Source organism: Physeter macrocephalus, chromosome 9 (genome assembly GCF_002837175.3).
Source record: "Physeter macrocephalus isolate SW-GA chromosome 9, ASM283717v5, whole genome shotgun sequence".
NCBI lineage: Eukaryota > Metazoa > Chordata > Mammalia > Artiodactyla > Physeteridae > Physeter > Physeter macrocephalus.
In genome coordinates, this window is record NC_041222.1 from 12,678,980 (window position 1) to 12,702,161 (window position 23,182).

Consider the following 23,182-nt stretch of genomic DNA (forward strand, 5'->3'; position numbering starts at 1 on the left):
TTCCATTTGCATGGAATACCTTTTTCCATCCCCTCACTTTCAGTCTGTATGTGTCCCTAGGTCTGAAGTGGGTCTCTTGTAGACAGTATATATACAGGTCTTGTTTTGTATCCATTTAGCCAGTCTGTGTCTTTTGGTTACAGCATTTAATCCATTTACATTCAAGGTAATTATCGATATGTATGTTCCTATTACCATTTTCTTAGTTGTTTGGGATTTGTTATTGTAGGTCTTTTCCTTTGCTTGTGTTTCCTGCCTAGAGAAGTTTCTTTAGCATTTGCTGTAAAGCTAGTTTGGTGGTTCTGACTTCTCTTAACTTTTGCTTGTCTGTAAAGATTTTAATTTCTCCGTCGAATCTGAATGAGATCCTTGCTGGGTAGAGTAATCTTGATTGTAGGATTTTCCCTTCATCACTTTAAATATGTCCTGCCACTCCCTTCTGGCTTGCAGAGTTTCTGCTGAAAGATCAGCTGTTAACCTTATGGGTATTCCCTTGTATGTTATTTGTTGCTTTTCCCTTGCTGCTTTTAATATTTTTCCTTTGTATTTAATTTTTGATAGTTTGATTAATATGCATCTTGGCATGTTTATCCTTGGATTTATCCTGTAAGGGACTCTCTGCACTTCCTGGACTTGACTATTTCCTTTCCCATGTTAGGGAAGTTTTCAACTATAATCCCTTCAAATATTTTCCCATACCCTTTCTTTTTCTCTCCTTCTTCTTCTGCTCTGAGGCAGTTATTTCCACTATTTTATCTTCCAGTTCACTTACCTGTTCTTCTGCCTCAGTTATTCTGATTCCTTCTAGAGAATTTTTAACTTCATTTATTGTGTTGTTCATCATTGTTTGTTTGCTCTTTAGTTCTTCTCGGTCCTTGTTAAACGTTTCTTATATTTTCTCCATTGTATTTCCAAGATGTGGGATCATCTTTACTCTCATTATTCTGAATTCTTTTTCAGGTAGACTGCCTATTTACTCTTCTTTTGTTTGGTCTGGTGCGTTTTAACATTGCTCCTGTGTCTGTAACGTATTTTTTTGTTGTTTCTTTTTTTGATGGGTGGTGCTGTATTCCTGTCTTACTGCTTGTTTGGCCTGAGACGTCCAGCACTGGAGTTTGCAGGCAGTTGGATAGAGCTGGGTCTTGGTGCTGAGATGAGGACCTTCAGGAGGTCTCACTCCAATTGATATTCCTTGGGGTCTGAGGTTCTCTGTTAGTCTAGTGGTTTGGTCAAAGGCTGTTTTAAACAGGATTTGGGTAAATCAGTGAATTTGATGAATATGTTAGTCAGGTAGATAAATCCTTCCTTGCATTAGTTGTGCGAAACCAGTCTAAAATTGCAAAACTAAAAGTTTGTTAAACTTCTTTAAAGAAAAGTTAAGAGAATTGTGGGGGGAGTGAAAAAAATTTTGAAAATGTTTCTATATCTGCTTGGATTCATCCAGATGCCAGAAAAGGATTCCTCTGGCAAATTTCCAAAAGCAACTGAAATGCTACCTTTACTTAAACTACATTTGGGATATATTTTCACGAAAAATGATTAAAATCTTAAGTTTTGTCCAGGAGTTAAACTTTAATTATAGAGAAATTCATTAATGTAGAGTTTCTTGTTTTCTCAAGATTCCAGATAAATGAAGAATATTAATGAGTTGTAATTGTCATGAATGTTAACAACCTGAATAATTCAGAAAAGAATTAAACTCTCTGCAACAAATATATATGGGCTTATCACTATATTATAAAGCAGATAAACTACAAAAGCTATTAATCAAATTACTGCATACCTTACTTTTTTTTTTTAACCTACACAGGTATCTGTCCCCCTTGATCAATAGGGAAAAAATAGTTTCCAACATAATAAAAAATCATTCTAGGAATAAATAAGGACTTCTAAGCAAGCAGGATAGAATCAGAAGCTTAGTTCTGGACTCTCTTCATATCTATTCATAAAAACAGATGGAGCAGACCAAGAAATAGACTCACACATATGCTCAACTAACTTTTTACAAAGGTGCAAAAGAAATTCAATGGAGGATAGCCTTTTCAATAAATGGCGCTGGAGTAACTGGACATCCACAGGGAAAAATGAACCTCAACCTAAACCTCACACCTTAAATAAAAACTAACACAAATTGGATCAGAGACTTAACTGTAAAACAATAAACTAAACTAAACGAAAACTGGTATAAAACAACATACAAGAAAATCTCTGGGATCTGGGGCTAGGCAAAGAGTTCCTAGACTTGAAACCAAAAGCAAGATCCATAATAGGAAAAACTGGTAAAATTAAAATTAAAAATTTTTGCTCTGTGAACATGTGAAGAGGATTAAAAGACATCTATAAACTAGAAGAAAGCATTTGCAAACCAAATATCTGACAAACGACTAGTATCTAGAATAAAGAACTGTGAAAACAGTAAAACAAGCCAACAAAAAAGTTCAATTAGAAAATGGACAAAAGACATAAACAGACATTTCTCAGAAGAGGATATACAGATGGCAAATAAGCACATGAAAAGATGTATAACATTAGCCATTAGCCAAAACCACAATATTATTAAACACACATCAGAAAGGCTAAAATAAGAAAGAGTGACAACATCAAATGCTAACAAGGATGTGGAGAAACTACATCACTTATATATTGCTGGTGGGAATATAAGATGGCACAGTCACTCTGGAAAAGTTTGGCAGTTACTTAAAAAATTAAACGTGTAATTACCATATGATATAGCAATTACATTCCTGGGTATGTTTCCCAGACAAAATTAAAAGTTATGTTCATAACACCTTCATTTGTAAAGGCCAAGAAATGGAATCAACCTAGATGTCCTTCAGCAGATGAATGCTTAAATAAACTATGATAAATCCATGGACTACTAAGCAGGAATAAAAAGGAACAAACTACTGATACATGCAACAACCTGGATGTATCTACAGGGAATTATGCTTAGTGGAAAAAGCCAATCCCAAAAGGTTACATACTGTATGATTCCATTTATATAACATTTTTTAAAATGACAAAGTTCCAGAAATGGAAGACCTCGTAATGGTTGTCAGGGGTTAGGGAAGGGGTGGCAGGGTGGGAGAATGGAGGGGCTGGTAGAAACAAGTACATACACAGGTGATAAAACTGTACTGAACCTAATACACACACATATGAGTAAAAGTAAAATTGGAAATCTGAATAAAAGTGGACAATTGTACAGATGCCAATGTATTCATTTGCTAGGGCTACCATAACAAAATAAATACCACAGAGTGGGTGACTTAAACAACAGAAATTAAGTTTCTCAGTTCTGAAGGCTAGAAATCCAAGATGAAGGTGTTGACAAATCCAGTTTCTTCTGATGCCTCTCTCCTAGGCTTCCAGATAGCCACTTTCACACTGTGTCCTCACACGGTCTCTCCTCTGTACACACATCCCTGGTGTCTCTTTTTGTGTTCAAATTTCCTCTTAAAAGGACACCTGTCAGAATGGATCATGACCACCCCAACAGCCTCGTTTTAATTTAAGCACCTCGTTAAAGGCCCTAGCTCCAAATACAGTCACATTCTGAAGCACTGGTGGATCAAGGATTCAACATATGAATCAGGGGGAATGCAATTCAGCCCATAACAGTCAACAGCCTAGTTGTGATATTATAAGTATAGTTTTACAAAATGTTAACCATCGGGGAAACAGCAAAGTATGCAAAGAATCTATTATTTCTTACAATTGCAAGTGAATCTACAAGTATATGGGGTGGCAGGGGTGGGGGCAGATAAAATAACTAGGATAACAAAAGGTAAGATCAACAGAATTAGGTGATGAAGTAGCCCCATGAACCTGACATGAGTAGGCAGAAGCTAAAACACTCACACAAACAGGACTCACACAGGATCAAAAACTGGGCAGGTGAGGAGAGAAAAAAAGAGGAGTTTTGGTAATTACATAACCTGGAACAAGAAATTACCAACAATTACCCTCAAAAAGAAAGGATCCCATTAAGTGAAACTGGATGAGAGAAGAGTAAAGTTTCTCAGGCTTCTAGAGAAGACTACAAGACCATGGGGACCTACTAAGAGGCCTTAGAAAGAAAACTGTTGGGGGACTTCCCTGGTGGTCCAGTGGTTAAGACTCAGCACTTTCACTGCCGTAGGCCTGGGCTGGATCCCTGGTCGGGGAACTAAGATCCCACAAGCTGTGCAGCACGGCCAGAAAAATTTTAAAAATTAAAATAATAAAAAATTTTTAAAAGGGGACTTCCCTGGTGGCGCAGTGGTTAAGAATCTGCCTGCCACTGCAGGGGACACAGGTTCCATCCCTGGTCCAGGAAGATCCCACATGCCACAGAGCAACTGAGCCCATGGGCCACAACTACTGAGCCCGTGCACCTAGAGCCCATGCTCCGCAACGAGAAGCCACCGCAAGGAGAAGCCTGAGCACCACAACTAGAGAAAGCTTTTGCGCAGCAATGAAGACCCAACGCAGCCAAAAAAAAAAAAAAAAAAAAAAAAACAACTAGAGAAAGCTTTTGCGCAGCAATGAAGACCCAACGCAGCCAAAAAAAAAAAAATTAAAAAAAAGAAAACTGTTGGGATTAAAATCTAAATCAAACAAAGAGGCATCACTAAGGATAAAGGATAAAGATACCAAAAGGAGGCCAATCTCAAGACTATTACAGCAGAGACTAGATAAAGAGGACATATTTATTTCTGTATGTTGAAATATAATATACAATTAGAAAAGGGCAGAAATAATAAGTGAACAAGCTGCTCATATTTCACCATTTCACAAACAGAAGACATTTATGTAACCAGCAACCAGATCAAGAAACAGAATATTACCTGCACTCCAGAAGCCTCCACTTTTCTCCTTTCTAGTCACTAATCCCTCAACAGATCATGCTTGCTAATGTCCACTGGCCAAAGTAAGTTATGTGGCCAAAATTAGACTCACTGTGGAAAGAGACAACACAAGGGTGTAGACACCAGGAGATGTGATTTATTTGGGGTCATCAATATAACACCCTACCACATATTATACTGATGGTTATTTGGGCACACTTCAGTTTGGGGCTATTACAAACAGTACTATGAACATTCTTGTACATTTATTTGGTAAGCATTTATCTTCAAGTGGAATTACTGAGCTATAGGATATGCATATGCAGCTTTAGTAGATACTGCCAAACAACTTTCCAAATTGCTTGTATCCATTTATATTTCTATACCAATTTACACTTCCAATAGCAGTGCATGAGAATTCCAATTACTCTACATTCTCACCAACACTTGGTATTTTTCATTTATTTCATTTATCCATTCTAGTGGGTATGTATTGGTATCTCACTTTGATTTTGAGTGGCCATATTTTTAAATACTTCATATAAGAAACCAAGGAGAAAATTTCGAACCTTGAAACTAAGAAAACTACCTTGGTCCACTTCCACCCCCATCACAGAAACCTCCTGAAGGACAGGTAAATCCCTCTAATTTATACATGAACAAGAGAAAAGAATACAATATAACCCTATGAAAAGTACTGTGAGAAAAAAGATTAAAAAGAACCAAATTACGTACCAGTAGTCAATGAAGGAACATCTCAAAAATATGGCCATAAAGCAGATGAAAACTGTAACATAATATTTCAATATGAATTGAAAGAAATTAAGGAAATGATAGGATGCTATGAAAGAAAGCATACATCAGAAATAGAAAAGCTAAAAAAAAATGACAATGGCCAAATAACAAGAGCATTTAAAAAGAGAAATGACAGAGTTCAGTATGGAATAGGAAAGGAAAAAAAAAAATTCAAAAGGAAGACAAAACTAGAAAGAACACTAGGCTTAACAGATAGACACCATGGAAAGTACATTAAAGAGACTAAAAGAGAAAAAGAAAAAAATACAGCAAATATAAAAAATAAAATTAAAAGAATTTGAATAAAGTATAGACGTAAAAGATAAGCAAAGAAGATTCAACACATATGTAACAGAAAACCTCAAGGAAGAAAATAAAAATAATGGAAAAGAATAAATATGTAACTGATGAAAATATTTTTTTTTTTAAATTTGAGCTAACATAATAAAACATCCATTGTGTATCTGGAAAAATTAACAGAGAACAGCGAACACTTAAAAGACGTATTCTAGTAAAATTATTTGCCTTTAAAGATGAAGGGAGACTTCCCTGGTGGGTGGTCCAGTGGTTAAGACTCCGTGCTCCCAATGCAGGGGGCCTGGGTTCGATCCCTGATCAGGGAAATAAGATCCCACATACTGCAAGTAAGCCCACGCACCACAACTAGAGAAGCCCCGCAAGCCGCAACGAAGAGCCCATGCACTACAACAAAGACCCAGCACAGCCAAAATAAAAAAAAAATTTTTTTTAAAAAGGTGGTAGTGGGGGAATGTCCTTTGGGCATCTAGGAAAAAAGATAAAGACACTTTAAAAAAGAAAGAAAATCATAGTGGTATTAGACTCTGACAACACTTTTTATCAGAATACAATACAGTAGGACTCAGCAAACTATGGCTTATGTACCAAATCTAGCCCACTGTCCAGTTCTGTAAATAAAGTTTTACTGGAACACAGTCATGCTTGTTCATTTATATATTCTCTATGGCTGCTTTTGCACTGACATGGCACAGTTAAATAATTGTGACAGTGACCTATGGCCCACAAAGCCTAAAATAATTACTATTTGGCCTTTTAAAGAAAAGTTTTGTCAAATCTTAAAACAGAATAACATATTTAAGATACTTGAGGAAAGGGGAATTCTCCAGTGGTCCAGTGGTTAAGACTCTGCGCTTCCACTGCAAGGTGCACAGGTTCGATCCCTGGTCTGGGAACTAAGATCCCGAATGCAGTGCGGCCATAAATAAATAAATAAAATAAAATTACTTAAAAAAAAAGAGAGACGCAAACATGAAAAGAAAAAAAAAGGTATTTGAGGGAAGAAAATGCAGGCTAAGTAATTATATTCAGCCAAAATGCCCTTCAAGTTTAAAAGCCACAGATGAACAGTTTTAAATATGAAAGACAGAAGATATTACTCACACAAGCTATTTATGAGGATTCATTGAGCTTCAGACTATCAAATGATGATTATAGAAGCCTTAGCACAAGGACTTATGTTGTAAACTGAATATATTCAACTGTAGAACTAAAACCAATGATGGGCAAAGGTGACAGAGTAGTTTGTGACTTGTATGGGGTGAACAGACAGAACTGAGAAATCAGGCAGCAGGAATTGACTGGTCTAGGCACTTGATTATGTATGGAAGACAGGACTGAGAATAAGGAAGGCATCACAGATAACTCCTAAATTTCTGGACTTGGAAAACGGATGGAGATAGTACCACTCACTAAGCTAGGGAACACAAGACACAGATATGAAGAGAAAGATAAATCAAGTTTTGGGCATGCTGAATGTGAAGTGTTTGTGGCATATCAAATGACCGTGTCCAGTTGGTTGTTGTATACATCTGGATTTAGCAGAGAGGCCCTGAGTGGATATCAGATTCAAGAGTCATCAGCCAAGGAAGGTGTGAACTGATCAGAATGGCGTGTAATTTACCATGCAAGTAGCAAGGCCAATATTTGAAAAAGAGCACCAAAAGAAACATGTCCTTAGAATTCACAAGAAAACAGCATCAGCAATTTCACTAAATTTGGCTACACTGAGATTCTCCTGCATTTGAAACCAATGATTAAGAATTTTCTACTTTAAACTATTCAAAATAAAGTATTTAAAAATAATGAATATGAAGAGTGAATAAAAACAAAATAAAGCCTTTAACTCCCCACTTTAATTATTTTTAATGGCATACGAAGTTGATCATATTGCTGTCTACTGGACCTTGCACTCAAGTGAAAAAATGCCAAGAGAGTAAAAAAGATTAAAAGATGAAAACCACTATAAAATTACACATATGGAGTGAAGTATGTATGTATGTATGTGTGAAAGACAATGGTGGAGGAACAGGCTGTATTATCAGCTGAATTGTGTTCCCTCCAAATTCATACACTGAAGTCCTAACCCCCAGTACTTCAGAATGAGACTGTATTTGGAGATTGGGCCTTTAAAGAGGTAATTAAGGTAAATGAGGTCATTTGGGTGAATCCTAAGGATATGGACTGATGTCCTTACAGGAAGAGAGGTGATTAGGTCACAGAGGAGCACATAGGAAGGACCATGTGAAGATACCTAAGGAAAACAACCATTTACAAGCCAAGGAGAGTGGCTTTAGAAGAATCCAACCCTGCCAACATCTTATAGCTTCCAGAACTGTAAAAAATAAATAAATTTTTGTTGTTGAAGCCACCCAGTCTGTCGTACTTTGTTTCAGCAGCCCTTGAAAACGAATACAGGCTAGAGAGAGAAAGTAGTCCTAGTTGGGTAAGAGTTCACAGATATTGATAATATTCCAGTAATATGAAGCCTTGTAACAGAAAAGTAGAGCTTTTGCTATGTGGTGATTATGGCTTATATGCAACAATACAATTTTTTAAACAGTAAGTATTTACAAGGGAAAACAGGGAAGATATTGACAAGGGAAAAGTGAAGGGACACAATATTGGCAAGTAGAAAAAGATGGAAGAGGTTAAAGTAGTGTCAGTTTTGAGAAAAATCAAGAAGAGAGAAATCCAACCAAGATATGTCCTATTCCTGACATTTTAATGAACTAAAAAGGTAAATAAAATAACCCAAAAACAATTCAGCCAAGGAAGGGAGAGTAATGGAGGCAACTTTGGATAATTCTCTAGAACTCAAAAGAATTTAAAAAAAAAATTTCAGCTAATGGAATCCTTGATGATTAACAAATAAAAAGAAGTTTTCAGGCATCAAATGAAAAGATATTTGCAATGCGTATTAATGGAATTCTCTGAAAGTTGTTTTTTGTTTTTTAACAAACAGGTAATAATTACTAGCAGCTGCACGACTTCTTGCCCTGCATCCAGAGCTACAGAGGCCCAAGAGGAAGTAAGGTGGAGGGGAAAGCAATTCTCCAACTTGAAGACCTGCTCCCTCGTGCCAGGCCGGTCAACATTCAGGCAGATCAGAGGGGGAAAAACGCTGGAAAAAAAATGCACCATTTGTGGTAAGACTTTCAATGTTTCAAAAAGTTTCTTAAATGATTTAATGTCTTCTTAAAGTTTTTTAAACTTATATTTCACATAAAGTTGCACAATTTATCTTTTGAGACATCTTTTGATGCTACTTTTCTTTCAGTACAAAAGGACCAATTACTGATGTCCTAGACCACATCCCTTTGCTTTCTATATTACTTTAAGTGTGATAAAGTGTTTCTAAAATACATCTTCTTTGTCACTAGAGACACTGGTTTTACCAATATGCAATACTCAAAAAGCTCTCCAACGGTTTTAAGTGTGAGACTTTGCAAAACAAACATGAATACTGCTGCATAATTTGCCTTTCTCCAGAAAAGGGTATTACACTTTGTTGACACTGCATACAAAATAAAATGCAAAAATTTGCATTTTCAGTACTTTTGGTTTCTTGACCTTTGTTTGAATTTGAGACTAAGCTTTACCAAACAACAGAATTTACATTGTAACTAGCCAACCACAGTCCTCATTATGGAATCTGTGCAGTGCATTTGTTACCTAGGAAACAGAAGAGAGCACAGGCAGAGTACAGTTTCAGTATAGCAAAAGAATTCTCCAATCATGCTGGTAAATAAAGTCCATAAATCAACTAATCAGAAGCAAAGTCAAGAAGTATCATGGAAGAGTTAAGCTTTATGGAAACTTTTTTCAAGGCAAAAAAGAAACCTGTGGGGTTTCTCCAGGCAACTATGTAGGTCTCTTCACTAAATATTATGAGCAGGTTTCTTTACAAACACAAACTGTCAAAAAATAAACTGTTCAAAATAAATGGCTTCTCTCCAATCTTCAGTTTCTCTATTTTTGACAGTATTTAAGAGAAAAAGCTTCTTTAGAGCCAGCCTCATACATCTGGTAGCAGAATATTAGTCCAAGAATGAATTCTGCATTTTCGTCAAGCAGCAAGGGTATGTACTGCTCTTAACGCAGGACGATAAAGGCTGGAACGAGAGGTCACTGTCCGCACCTCTCACAGTCAGGCCTACTTTCCCAAGCTACAAAAAACTTCAGGAAAAAGAACTTGAAAGTCACAGATCTTTTATAAAGAATATAATTGTTAACTTTTCAGCTTTCCCCTTGGTTATTACTAATGATAATACTAGTCATTTGAGGGTTCCAGGTAACATAAAGTGAACATTTTAAGTGTCTTTTAATGGTACCACACTAATAACTAACAAACAGGAAAAGACTAGAAAAGTCTATGGATTTTAAAGCCTATCAAATTTAACTGTGGACAGCTTAGTGTTGTTAAAAAAAAAAAAACTGGTAAATATCAGATTCTACTGCTCAGCTATTGATACATTTAAAACCCAACTTTAGGGCTTCCCTGGTGGCGCACTGTTGAGAATCCGCCTGCCGACCCAGGGGACATGGGTTCGTGCCCCGGTCCAGGAAGATCCCACATGCTGCGGAGCGGCTGGGCCCGTGAGCCATGGCCGCTAAGCCTGTGCGCCAGGAGCCTGTGCTCCGCAACGGGAGAGGCCACAACAGTGAGAGGCCCGCGTACCACAAAAACAAAAAACACCCAACTTTACTCAAATTCAAAATTTCTGGAAGTATTTATTTGTCATAGTATCAAAAGCAGCAGAAAAAAATTTCAACCATGAGATGTGAAAAATAATTTACATGCCTTCCTAAACAACAACATACCAGATGAAAAATCAGATGAAAATATGAGTCTCTGGGATGCTTCTGATTAACTAAAATAGTACTGTTAATTACAGAAAAACAAAACACAAAACAAAAAAATTATTATCTACATATCACAGTCAAAAAACAAAAACAAAACAAAAAAAACAGGTGTTATCTTTTAGCCAGCCTAAGTAATAAACACACCATGCCAATCCCAGAAAACTGTTAGACACAGCTACAACTTTGCGAAGCAATTCTCAATGCAGGCCACACTCTTACTGTTTAGTTAACACAGTGACTCTGTTAAACCTTAATGCTACAACTGACAGCCATGTAAACAAATACATAAACATGCAATTCAATTTGTTAGCTTTTTTTTTTTTTAATACTGGGAAGAGCTGATGAAGAGTCTGTATCTAAAGAGCTGAAACTCTGGAAGTGTTTTAGAACTCTATTCCACCATTCATGATAAAGTCTGAACAAATTTCAACACTGAGCCTCTTTGGGCCATCCTTATTAGAAAAGGAAGAGGTATCTTGATCAAGGGCCTACCAGCGCCTGACACTGAGCTCTGTGCAGAGTTTAAATTCATTTATCTAATCTAGAACAGAAGTCAAAACAGGAACTAATCAAAGAGGCTGGCATGACCTTTGTTAGATGTACCCTCTTCTAAGTTTTAAGTAAAATGTACAAAAATGTACACTCCAGGCATTTACAAAATAAGGCATGAAATAATATTAATCTGTTAATGTAAAACTAGGACAAGAATCTAGGATACATTTTTCTCCTAGAAAAAGACCACTATTTTAGGCATACTAAACTGTCTCCTCTTTATAATGACAAAAATCAGTTTGCCTAGTTAACACTATATTAAATTGTATATTGTTTTCTGACAAATTTCTACATGTTACTTGACAAAAATTTAAATAGCAAATATTTTTTCCACCATAATAATTTTCCTTCATGCTTGGATGATAATACTTTTATTTTTTAAGAAAGACTACATTTCCTACATATAGCTGTACATATAACTGCATGTCCCCAAAACTGTGTTTTCTTTTTTGATCTCCTTGGTAACCATCAGATTTAAGTTTGTCAATATGGATTCTCAAACAATAAGCAAAAAAAAAAAAGTCTCCAGAAATGAGCAGTAGATAGAGGTGAATGAAAAGATCTAAATCCACACCTGCGTTAAAAATCTGAATCTGAAAGGGCTTCCCTGGTGGTGCGATGGTTAAGAATCCCCCTGCCAATGCAGGGTACACGGGTTCGAGCCCTGGTCCGGGAAGATACCACATGTCACAGAGCAACTAAGCCCGTGCCCCACAACTATTGAGCCTGTGCTCTAGAGCCCGCGTGCCACAGCTACTGAAGCCCACGCGCCTAGAGCCCAAGCTCCGCAAGAAGAAGCCATTGCAATGAGAAGCTCGCCCACCACAACGAAGAGTAGCCCCCCCCGCAAGGAGAGAAAGCCCACACAACGAAGACCCAATGCAGCCAAAAATAAATTTAAAAAAATATATCCCATTAAAAAAACTGAATCTGGAAAATTAATTTTCTGGGTGCTTATGCAACTTCATTTATTATCTGAGTATCTACAAATACATAGCAACTGTTCATAAAAAACTTAGATAAATAATACAAATCAGAAATATCACTTACAGTACTTTTCAAAAGTTATACCCACCATATACAACCCAGTCGTTGGGTTATAAACAGAGAATACATAAATACATATAATAAAATAGGGAAAGCACAATCACAGGGAGAAATGATCAGTTCTAACGTTCATGTTCTCCCCATATGTCGTGAAAGATCTCATATCTTAAACCAGCAAAAAAAAAAGGTTTTAGCCTGGACAGAAAGTTAGATAATTGTTTATCGCATTCCAGTCTAACCTCCACTGTGGAAGTGACTTGCTTGTTAACTATTTAATAGGTAGAAGATTCTGTCATGTTAAACCTAAGGAGTCTAGGAAATAACAAAACTTTACCTCCAAAAGTTATACATATATGTAACAATCACAGCCACATTCATCTTTTATTTCTTGCCTTTAAGTCCCTATAAGAAAGAAAGAAAGAAAGAAAGAAAGAAAGAAAGAAAGAAAGAAAGAAAGAAAGAAAGAAAGAAAGAGAAAGAAAGAAAGAAAAAGAAAGAAAGAAAGAAAGAAAGAAAGAAAGAAAGAAAGAAAGAAAGAAAGAAAGAAAGAAAGAAAGAAAGAAAGAAAGAAAGAAAGAAAGAAAGAAAGAGAAAGAAAGAAAGCCATCAGAATACTAAAAAACACTCTTTGATTTTGGTCAGCCCAACCTTCTCCTACCGAGGGAAATCTATTTCTCGATGTATCTGATAACAAACACAAATCACTGTGCGCAGCCTCAGACGGGGTGGGGGGCGGAAGAGACCTTCGGAGAAAGCCCTCCTCCGTCAGAAACAATAAATAAGGGACCCAAGCGATGCACGTTCCTTCACACACGCCCCAAACGCACCTTGGCGTGCCTCGCGGGAGGGAAACAAGTCTGGCAAAGCCCCGAAACACCTCTCTCCCTCTCTCTCCATAACCTCCTCAAGACTTGAAAACTAAGAGAGCAGATCTTTTCTTTCCCCTTTCCCGCCCTCCTTCCCACCTCCAACAAACCCCAGAGAGGGAGCGGGCAAGCCAGACCCATGCAGCGCGCCCGCGGCCGCGGCGGCGACAGAAGACGCTGGGCGGCGGGCCGGCCCCGGAGAGACAGCCCAGAGCCGCGGCCGCCGCTCGCTCGGCCGCCGCGGGTTTCTACCCCCTCACGCCCCCGAGGCCGTCGCCGGCGACGTCCGGACGCCCGGCTCTCAGCCCTGACTCTCGGCCTTCTCGCGCCCCTCCACCCCACAAGCCCAGAGGAACAAAAGGAGGGTTCAGCCGGGTCACTGCTAGGCCGCCGAGGGGGGGAGGCGGCGCGGACGCCAGTGCGACCGCCCCCCACACAAAGGGGCTCCCGACCCCGGGCGCAGCGTCGGCGCGCTCGTCTCCGCCCCGCGCGCGGGCTTTCACCCACCTGCAGGTGTCTGTGCGTCTGTCCATAGGAACGCGGGCAGCGAGGGGGCCTGTAGGAGCCCGGCAGCAAGGGCTGGAGGGGGCGGGACGGAGGGGAGGGAGGGAGCGCGGCCACAGGGCCGGGGAGCGAAGGCAAGTAGAACGGGAAGGCGCCGGACAGGCGACGGACCGAGGGGCTGGGGGCGGGGGCGCCAGCCTGGCTCCGCCGACCGGCGCGCGCCGCTCCGTGCGCCCCGGGCTCCGCGCGCCCGACTCCAAGCGCGGCGGGCAGGCGGGGGGCGGGGCGCGGGCGGGGCGGGGCCGGCGAGCGGGGCGGGGGCTCGGACCCCGGCCTCCAGCCGGCACCGGAAACGCGCTGTGGTCCGGGAGACCCACAGGAAGTGTGTAACGGCCCTCCCACAACGTGCACCGAGCTAGCGGCGGAGGTTGTCCGGAGGAGGTGTGGACCTACCCTCCTGCTGCAGACGCGACCACGAGCTCGGTCTCCGCAGCCCGACAGGCGTGGGAGCCACGATCCCCTCTGCGTTCTCAAGTGGGCAGCAACCCCCCCTCCTGCCACACGCGCCAGGCCCGCGGCCCCCGCTGCCCTTCGCAGCTCCGTACAGCTCCACCGAAACGCCAGGATCAGACCTCCTTGCAAGACCCTGGGTTTGTCAGGCGTGTGATACCTGTTTTAACGCGCTGAGTGGAGTCACCTCTACATCCAGGCATGTGCAAGAACACCTCCGATCGACAGACGTACAACCCACAGTCACCGCTGCCCGGTGGAAGTTTCTAATACAGCTACAACCACACGCACCCATCCCGTGGAGGGAGCCGGGCTGCTGAATAACACCTAAAACACACTAAGACCGGGAAGCATATAGTAACACCACCTGCACAGCTCGTCACAAGGGAGGTAAGGCTGGACCAGGCGCCCTCCAGCTTTATCTACCAAACACTTTCATAGTACTTACACTAAGTGCTTAGCGAATATTAATTTGCTTAATCCTAAGAACTCTATGAAGTGGGTCTTGTTAGCATTGCTGTTCTGCACATGAGGAAACTGAGGCACAGAGACAGTAAGAATGCTGCCCAAGATCACATAGTAGCAGGAGGAACCCAGATTCGTCCCAGGCAGTCTGTCTCCGTGCTCCTTTCTACTTACAGCCCTAAGCATCTCCAAAATAATAATAATGGCAATAACTATCATTTAAAGCATATCTGATTAGCCATATGCAGTGCTCACATCTTGGCCTCACCCCAGCTGTGACAGGGAAACCTCATTCCCTCCTACCCTGGGGTAAGTGAGGGGAGAGAAGAGTATGACTGAGCAGAAAAAGAGACTAACTTCTGAACAAAGGAGAAAGGATTCCTAACACCTTCGTCTATCAACACTCCTCCTGGTCAAGGCTGAATTTAAAAATCTGTAAACATTTTTGAGAAATAATGTGTCAAAAAAACAGGGACTTTCCTGGTGGTGCAGTGGTTAAGAATCTGCCTGCCAATGCAGGGGACACGAATTTGATCCCTGGGCCGGGAAGATCCCACATGCCACAGAGCAACTAAGCCCATCCGCCACAACTACTGAGCCTGCACTCTAGAGCCTACGTGCCACAACTACTGAGCCCATGTGCCACAACTACTGAAGCCTGCACGCCTACAGCCTGTGCTCTGCAACGAGAAGCCCGCACACCGCAACGAAGAGTAGCCCCCGCTTGCCACAACTAGAGAAAGCCCATGCGCAGCAACAAAGACACAATGCAGCCAAAAATAAATAAAATAAATTTATTAGAAAAAAGAAAAAACAGTTAATCGCCACATTTCAAGTACATAATCCTGTGGGAAAATTGAAATCTCGTGCATTGCTGGTAGAAATGTAAAATGGTGCAGCCACTATGGAAAACACTAAGGAGGGTCCTCAAAAAACTAAAAATGGAATTACTATGTGATCCAAAAATCCCACCTCTAGGTATATATCCAAAAGAATTTGAAGCAAGAACTTAAAGAGACATTTGCAACCCATGTTCACTGCACCATTATTCACAATAGCCCAGAGATGGAAGCAACCAAAATGTCCAAGGATGGATGAATGGATAAACAAAATGTGGCATATATGTAGAGTATTATTCAGCCTTAAAAAAGCAATCCTGTCACATGCTACAACATAGATGAACCTTGAGAACATTACACTGAGTGAAATACACCAGCTGCAAAACAACAAATACTGTATATAAGGTACCTAGAGTTGTCAAAATTACTTATATAAGGTACCTAGAGTTGCCAAAATCATGGAAACAGGGTATTATGGTGGTTGCCAGGGAATGAGAAGGGGATTATGGAGAGTTGTTGTTCCATAAGTATAGAGTTTTAGTTTTGCAAGATGAAAAATTCTAGAGATCTGATACACAACGTGAGGATAAACCACTGACCTGTACACTTGAAAATGGTTAAAAGGATAAATTTTGTATTATTTTTTTACCACAATTAACTTTTTAAATGCAGTCCCATTTGTTTAAAGGATATTTCCATCTTGATGAGTTTTTTAAATGATGCAGGCTTCCAGCTATGATGAGGTACCTTGTTGAACAAACTAACTCTCCCACTAAAAGCTATAAAAAGCTGCATTTAAAAAAAATAAAAAAATAAAAGCCTGTTTAAACCTGTTATACAGCAACCCAGGCAGCCAAGGCTTGAGATTCCCAAGAGCCCAGCAAGAAGGGAAACACGATGAAGTGAATCCTCCATCCTAAGCCATGTTTCCTCCTCATGGCATTGTTGATTTGTGTCTAGGAGTATAGAAATCAGAGAGGCATCCTAGAGCTTTCAATAGTCTGATTGGGCGGGAGATACAAATTTTGGAGGTCAAGTCTATCAGGGTAGCTAGCTAGGGCTTGAGATGCTAAGATCCCAGAAGAAAGGCAATCACAGTAAAAGGAGTCAGTCATTCTACATATTTTCCTTCAAAGCATTTCCTAGCCTGTTCATGGAAGGGGCAAGAAGCCAGGAAATCAAGCAGAAAGCAGTTGTTAACAGAAAAAAAAAAAAAAATCTAAGCAGAAATCTTTGGCTTCAGCATGGTGCTGGAAAGAATTAAATAGAATTAAAGTTCTTAGACTTATAGTAGTAGAGACTGGCTAGGATATGACTGCCTTGTAATCACTTGGTACTTTCTCAGATAAATATATGGTCAATTGTGTATACTTTTAAGTTGCACTAACATTGCTTTTGTGCTTTTCGTGACTAAACAATATTTTTCATGAACCTTACAGTAATGGAAACCTCAACTTGTATTATGGAAAAGTTTTTTAATGTATTTTTCATTTCTAAAGTTCTATTTTTATTTTAATCTGCTGTTTTTCAACAAATGATGCTGGAACAATTGGATATCCGTAGTCAGAAATATGAAATTTGATCCACACATTGCACATGTACAAAAATTAACTTGAAATGCTAAATACACCTAAATGCAAAACTTAAAACTGTAAAACTTCCAGAAGTTTTCAGTTAGGCAAAGATTTCTTAATTATACTGAAAGCATGATCCAGTAAAGAAAAAGTTTGATAAGTTGAACCTCATCTGTTTTTTAAAAATTTATTTATTTTATTTTTGGCTGTGTTGTATTTTTGTTGCTGTGTGCGGGCTTTCTCTAGTTGCAGTGAGTGGGGGCTACTCTTCGTTGCAGTGCACAGGCTTCTCACTGCAGTGGCTTGTTGCAGAGCATGGGCTCTAAGTGTCCAGGCTTCAGTAGCTGTGGCACGTGGGCTCAGTAGTTGTGGCTCACAGGCTCTAGAGCACAGGCTCAGTAGTTGTGGTGCATGGGCTTAGTTGCTCCGCGGCATGTGGGATCTTCTCAGACCAGGGCTTGAACCCGTGTCCCCTGCAATGGCAGGTGGATTCTTAGCCACTGCACCAGCAGGGAAGCCCGAACCTCATCTATTTAAAAAAATTTTGTTATTCCTGTATCACTGGTAAGAGAATAAAAAGACAATCTATTGAAAGGGTGAAAATACTTGCAAATACCTGAAAAATTACTTATATCCTGAATATATAAACAGCTCCCAAAATTCAGTAATAAAACAAACAATGGAATAAATGTGGGCAAAGATTTGACCAGGTGCTTCATCAAGATGATATACACATGTCAAATAACCACATGTAAAGATGCTCATCCTCATCAGGAATATGTAAGTTAAAATACAATGAGAGGGCTTCCCTGGTGGCGCAGTGGTTGCGCATCCGCCTGCCGATGCAGGGGAACCGGGTTCGCGCCCCAGTCTGGGAGGATCCCGTGTGCCGCGGAGCGGCTGGGCCCGTGGGCCATGGCCGCTGGGCCTGCGCATCCGGAGCCTGTGCTCCGCAACGGGAGAGGCCTCAGCAGAGGGAGGCCCGCATACCACCCGCATACCAAAAAAAAAAAAAAAATACAATGAGATACTACTACATATTTATTAGAATGGCTAAAATTTAAAAGGCTGTACATATCAGGTGTTGATGAAAATGTGAAGAAATGAAATCCTATATATTGTTAGTGAAATGTAAAATAGTATAACCACTTTGGAAAAAAGTTTGGCAATTTCTTAAAAAGTTAAATATACAAACACCATATGATCCAGTCATTTCATACCCAAGAGAATACAGGGACTTGGTACATGAATGTTCACAGCAGCTTTATTTGTAATAGCCAAAAGCTGGAAACAACCCCAATGTCTATCAACAGGTGAATGGATAAACAAACTGTGGTGTATTCATATAATGGCAAACTACTCAGCAGTAATAAAAAGGAATGAACTATTGATATATGTAATGACAAGAACAAATTTCAAAGTAATTATGCAGATTGAAAGAAGCCAAACAGAAAATATATACTGTATGGCTCCATTAATGTAAATTCCAGGAAAATGCAAACTAATCTATAGTTATAGAAAGCAGATCAGTACTTGCTGGCAATGGGATCGAGGATGGGCATAAATGGCTACGAAAGGGGCAGGAGGAAACTTTTGGATATGTTCATGTGTTTGGATAGTTGGTAATGGATAGGTTGACAGTGCAAAGAGTAAACATATAGGTAAATTTAAAGACTTTTTTTCTCATTTTTTAATCTTTAAAAAGATAATTCACTGTTATCAAAAATATTAATATACTATAGAGTTTAAAACATGTGGAAATAAAATGTATGACAAAGTAGTACAAAGGATGGGAATGGGAAATGGAAATATTTTGTGAGATTCTTTCAAGGAAGACAAAAAGAAATGGAAGAAGACCAGAAAAGAAGAACAAAGATATACAGAACAGATGGAATAAAGCAAATGGTAATTAATAACTTCCCCAAACAGAAAGCACCAGGTCAAGATGGATTCACTGATGAATTCTAACAAACATTTAAGGAAGAAAATTATACCAGTTCTCTACAGTCCCCTTCAGAAGACAGAAACAGAAAATATTCCTAACTCATCCTGTGAAACCAGCATTACCCTAGTACCAAAACCAGACAAAGACATTATAAGAAAAGAAAACTACAGACCAACATCTCTCATGAACTTAGACGCAAAAATCCTCAACAAAATATTGGCAAATTGAATCCAACAACGTATAAAAAGACTTACATACCACAGTTGTCTTAGCCTGTTCAGCCTGCTATAAGTAAATACCAGAGACTAGGTGGTTTAAAAACAACAGAAAGTTATTTTGCACAGTTCTGGAGGCTGGGAAGTCCAAGACCAAGGCACAGGCAGATCTGGTGTATGGTGAGGGCCTGAGTTCTGATTCACTGGTGGCACCTTTCTGCTGTGTCCTCACTTGGTGAAAGGGACCAGCTAACTCTCTCTGAGGTCTCTTTTATAAGGGCATTAATCCCAATCATGAGGGCCCCACCCTCATGATCTAATCACCTCCTAAAGGCTCCACCTTCTAATACCATCATCTTGGGGGTTAGGATTTCAGTATATGAAATTTGTGGGCATAAGAACATATAGGCCATAAAAACAACCAAGTGGGATTTATCCTAGGTTTGCAAGGATGGTTCAACTTTCAAAAATCCATTAATGTAATCTACCACATCAACAGGCTGAAAGAGAAAAATCACATGATCATACAAATAGATGCAGAAAAAGCATTTGACAAAGTCCAACACCCACTCATAATAAAATATTTCAGTAAGCTAGGAATAGAGCAGAACTTCCTCAATTTGATAAAGAATATCTACAAAAAACCTACAACTAACATCACCCTTAATGGTGAGAAACTAGAAGCTTTCCCATTAAGATCATGAATAAGGCAAGGATGTCCCCTCTCACTACTGCTTTTCAACATCATACTGGAAGTGCTAGCTAATGCAATAACATAAAAGGAAATAAAAGGTATACAGGTTGGGAAGGAAGAAATAAAACTCTCGAGTGTTCACAGATGACATAACTGTCTATATAGAAAAGCTGTAAAAATTACCAAAGAAACATCTGGGAACTAATAAATTATTATAGCAAGGTTGTAGAGTACAAGGTTAATATACAAAAGTCAATCACATTCCTATATACCAGTAATGAAGTGAAATTTGAAATGTAAAACACATTATCATTTATATTAGCACTCAAAAAATTTAAATATTCAGATACAAATCTAACAAACTATGTGCAAGATCTATATAAGAAAACCTACCAAACTGTGATGAAAGATATCAAAGAATAACAATAAATGAAGAGATATTTCATGTTCATGGATAGGAAGACTCAATACTGTCAAAACATCAGTTTATCCCAAGTTGATATATAGATTCAACTCAAAGCCAATCAAAATCCCAGCAAGTTATTTTGTGAATATGAACAAACTTATTCTAAAGTTATATGGAGAGGCAAAAGAACCAGAATAGCCAACTCAATATTGAAGATCAAAGTTAAGATTGACATTACCTGACTTCAAGACTTAACTATAAAGCTAAAGTAACCACATAGCGTGGTATTGGTGAAAGAATAAATAGATCAATGTAGGAGAATAGAGAGCCTAGAAATATACCCACATGAATATAGTCAACTGACCTTTGACAAAGGAGCAAAGATAGTCTTTTCAACAAATGGTGCTGGAACAACTGGATATACACATGCAAAATAATAAATAAATAAAAATAAACAAAGGCTTTACACCTTTCACAAAAATTACTCAAAATGGATTACAGATCTAAATGTCAAATGCAAAACTAAAACTCCCTAGAAAATATCATAGGAGAAAACCTAGATGACCTTGGGTATGGCAATGACTTTTTAGATACAACTCCAAAGGCATGATCCATGAAAGAAATGACTGATAAGTGGGGCTTCATTAAAATGAAAAACTTCTGCTCTGCAAAAGACAATGTCAAGAGAATGAGAAAGCAAGTCACAGATTGGGAAAAAATATTTACGAAAGACACATCTGATAAAGGATTGTTATCCAAAATATACAAAGAACTCTTAAAATGAAACAATAAGAAAACAAATAACCTGATTTAAAAATGGGCCAAAGACCTCAACAGACATCTCACCAACGAAGATATAGAGGAAAGTAAGCATATGAAAAGATGTTCAACATCATATGTCACGAGGGAATGGCAAATTAAAGCAACAATGAGATACTACCACACACCTGTTAGAATGACTAAAATCCAAAAAACTGGCAATACCAAGTGCTGATAAGGATGTGGAGCAACAGGAACATGCTGCTGGTGGGAATGCAAAATAGTACAGCCACTTTGGAAGACTCTTTAGCAGTTGTTTTTTTTTTGACAGTTTTTTTTCTATTTGGCAGTTTCTTACAAAACTCACTCTTGGGCTTCCCTGGTGGCGCAGTGGTTGAGAGTCTGCCTGCCGATGCAGGGGACACGGGTTCGTGCCCCGGTCCGGGAAGATCCCACATGCCGCAGAGCGCCTCGGCTCGTGAGCCATGGCCGCTGGGCCTGCGCCTCTGGAGCCTGTGCTCCGCATCGGGAGAGGCCGCAACAGTGAGAGGCCCGCGTGCCACAAAAAAAAAAACAAAAAAAAAAAACCAAAAAACTCACTCTTACTGTACAATACATATATTTTCCTTCCTACAGTTTCCTATCCTAGAAACTCAAAGTCCTCTTTGTCTTGTTCTTTCACAAAAAAATTTATTGTTCATTGTTGTATAAGCTCAAGTTCTAACCACATCTTTGAGTTACTCATGTCTGAATGCTTCCATGTATATGTGCAATGCATATGTTAATACTTCTATTTGTTTTTCTCTTGCTAATCTATCTTTTGTTAGTCTAATTTACAGGGCCCCAACTGAAAACTTAAGATAGGTAGAGGAAAAATCTTTTCTTCTACTTAAGAGGATTATTTAAGAGGCACTATTTAAGGGAATTCCCTGGTGGTCCAGTGGTTAGGACTTGGCACATTCACTGCTGGGGCCAGGTTCGATCCCTGCTCGGGGAACTAAGATCCCACAAGCTGTGTGGCACAGCCAAAAAAAAGAAAAAAAAAAAGGCACTATTTAAGAGGATTTGTTAAAATATAGGATTACTAGCAACAAACCATCTTTAAAATGTCTAAATAACTTCATCAAACACTAAAAAGCCGAATGGCATGGTTTCCCTCCATACCATTCCATTTCAGAAACGGGTCAAATGGATACTGAACCACACACAAAATGGCCATTCAAAACTTCTGGGAGACTCTAAAACCTCAGTGCAGTTAATGGGCAAGATCCAAGAGAAGGGAACACATGAATTCATTAAGGCAGCTGGGGGATGTGGCAAGAGAGAAAGCTTTAGGAATGTAGCTGTGGTACCTTTATTTCTGATAAAATAGTACAGACTGCTCACTACTTCTTAGTGAAAATAAGCAAAAAGAGGCTGCAGATGACCTCATCCAACTCCCTCAATTACTGATATGAAAACCAGGGCCCTGTGGAAAGATTTTCTTCTGATACCCTAAGGCCTTTTAATTAGCAAGTTCATGTTTTAGTAACCAAACTCCAGAATTCCTGCCTCACAATATTTTCTAGTTTTTATTTTCCCAAAGCTTTGAAGCCATGTGGAAAATGCAGAGAAAGAAAAGTCTTTAGAAAATTTCAGTAGAAAAGGAGTCTGCTGGCAACATCTGACAGGGATCCTAATGAGGCTGGAAATGAATGGGAGATGCCAAGGGAGTTGTGAGGCTGCCACATCAAAGTCAATCTATCTGGGCTTCATGGAGGGGGAAGTGGGGTCTTCAAGTTCTATCCAAGGCCAATGTACTGGTAGGTTGTTGGAAAGGGCTTGTTAATTTTGACCTTGGGCTAGTCCTTTCCTATCTCTGATTCTCTGTTTCCTGATTTGTAAAATACAGATTAAGTGCTCCTAATGTTATGATTCTACAAAATAATCAGAATTAGCTAAGTTGCTTAACAGCACAATAATATTAGTGAGTGGAAGGTGAGAAGTGAAAGAATTACACTG

General features: G+C 39.3%; 1 protein-coding gene across 4 annotated transcripts in view; it reads right to left on the minus strand.

The window, feature by feature from the left end:
* KIAA1958 (KIAA1958 ortholog) overlaps window positions 1-14,015 on the minus strand; it is a 183,440-nt gene extending 169,425 nt beyond the window's left edge. For 2 of the 4 annotated variants that reach the window (XM_055087020.1, XM_055087019.1), the window contains exons 1-2: window positions 13,778-14,015; window positions 12,739-12,806 (exon numbers count right to left, since the gene is read on the minus strand). The gene's annotated coding sequence lies outside the window, so the exon portion shown is untranslated. Of the gene's footprint in view, window positions 1-7,790; window positions 9,064-12,738; window positions 12,807-13,777 lie in introns of those variants that run through there. The other 2 variants (XR_008618171.1, XM_055087018.1) reach the window with 2 other exon arrangements.
* Window positions 14,016-23,182: the final 9,167 nt, after the last annotated feature.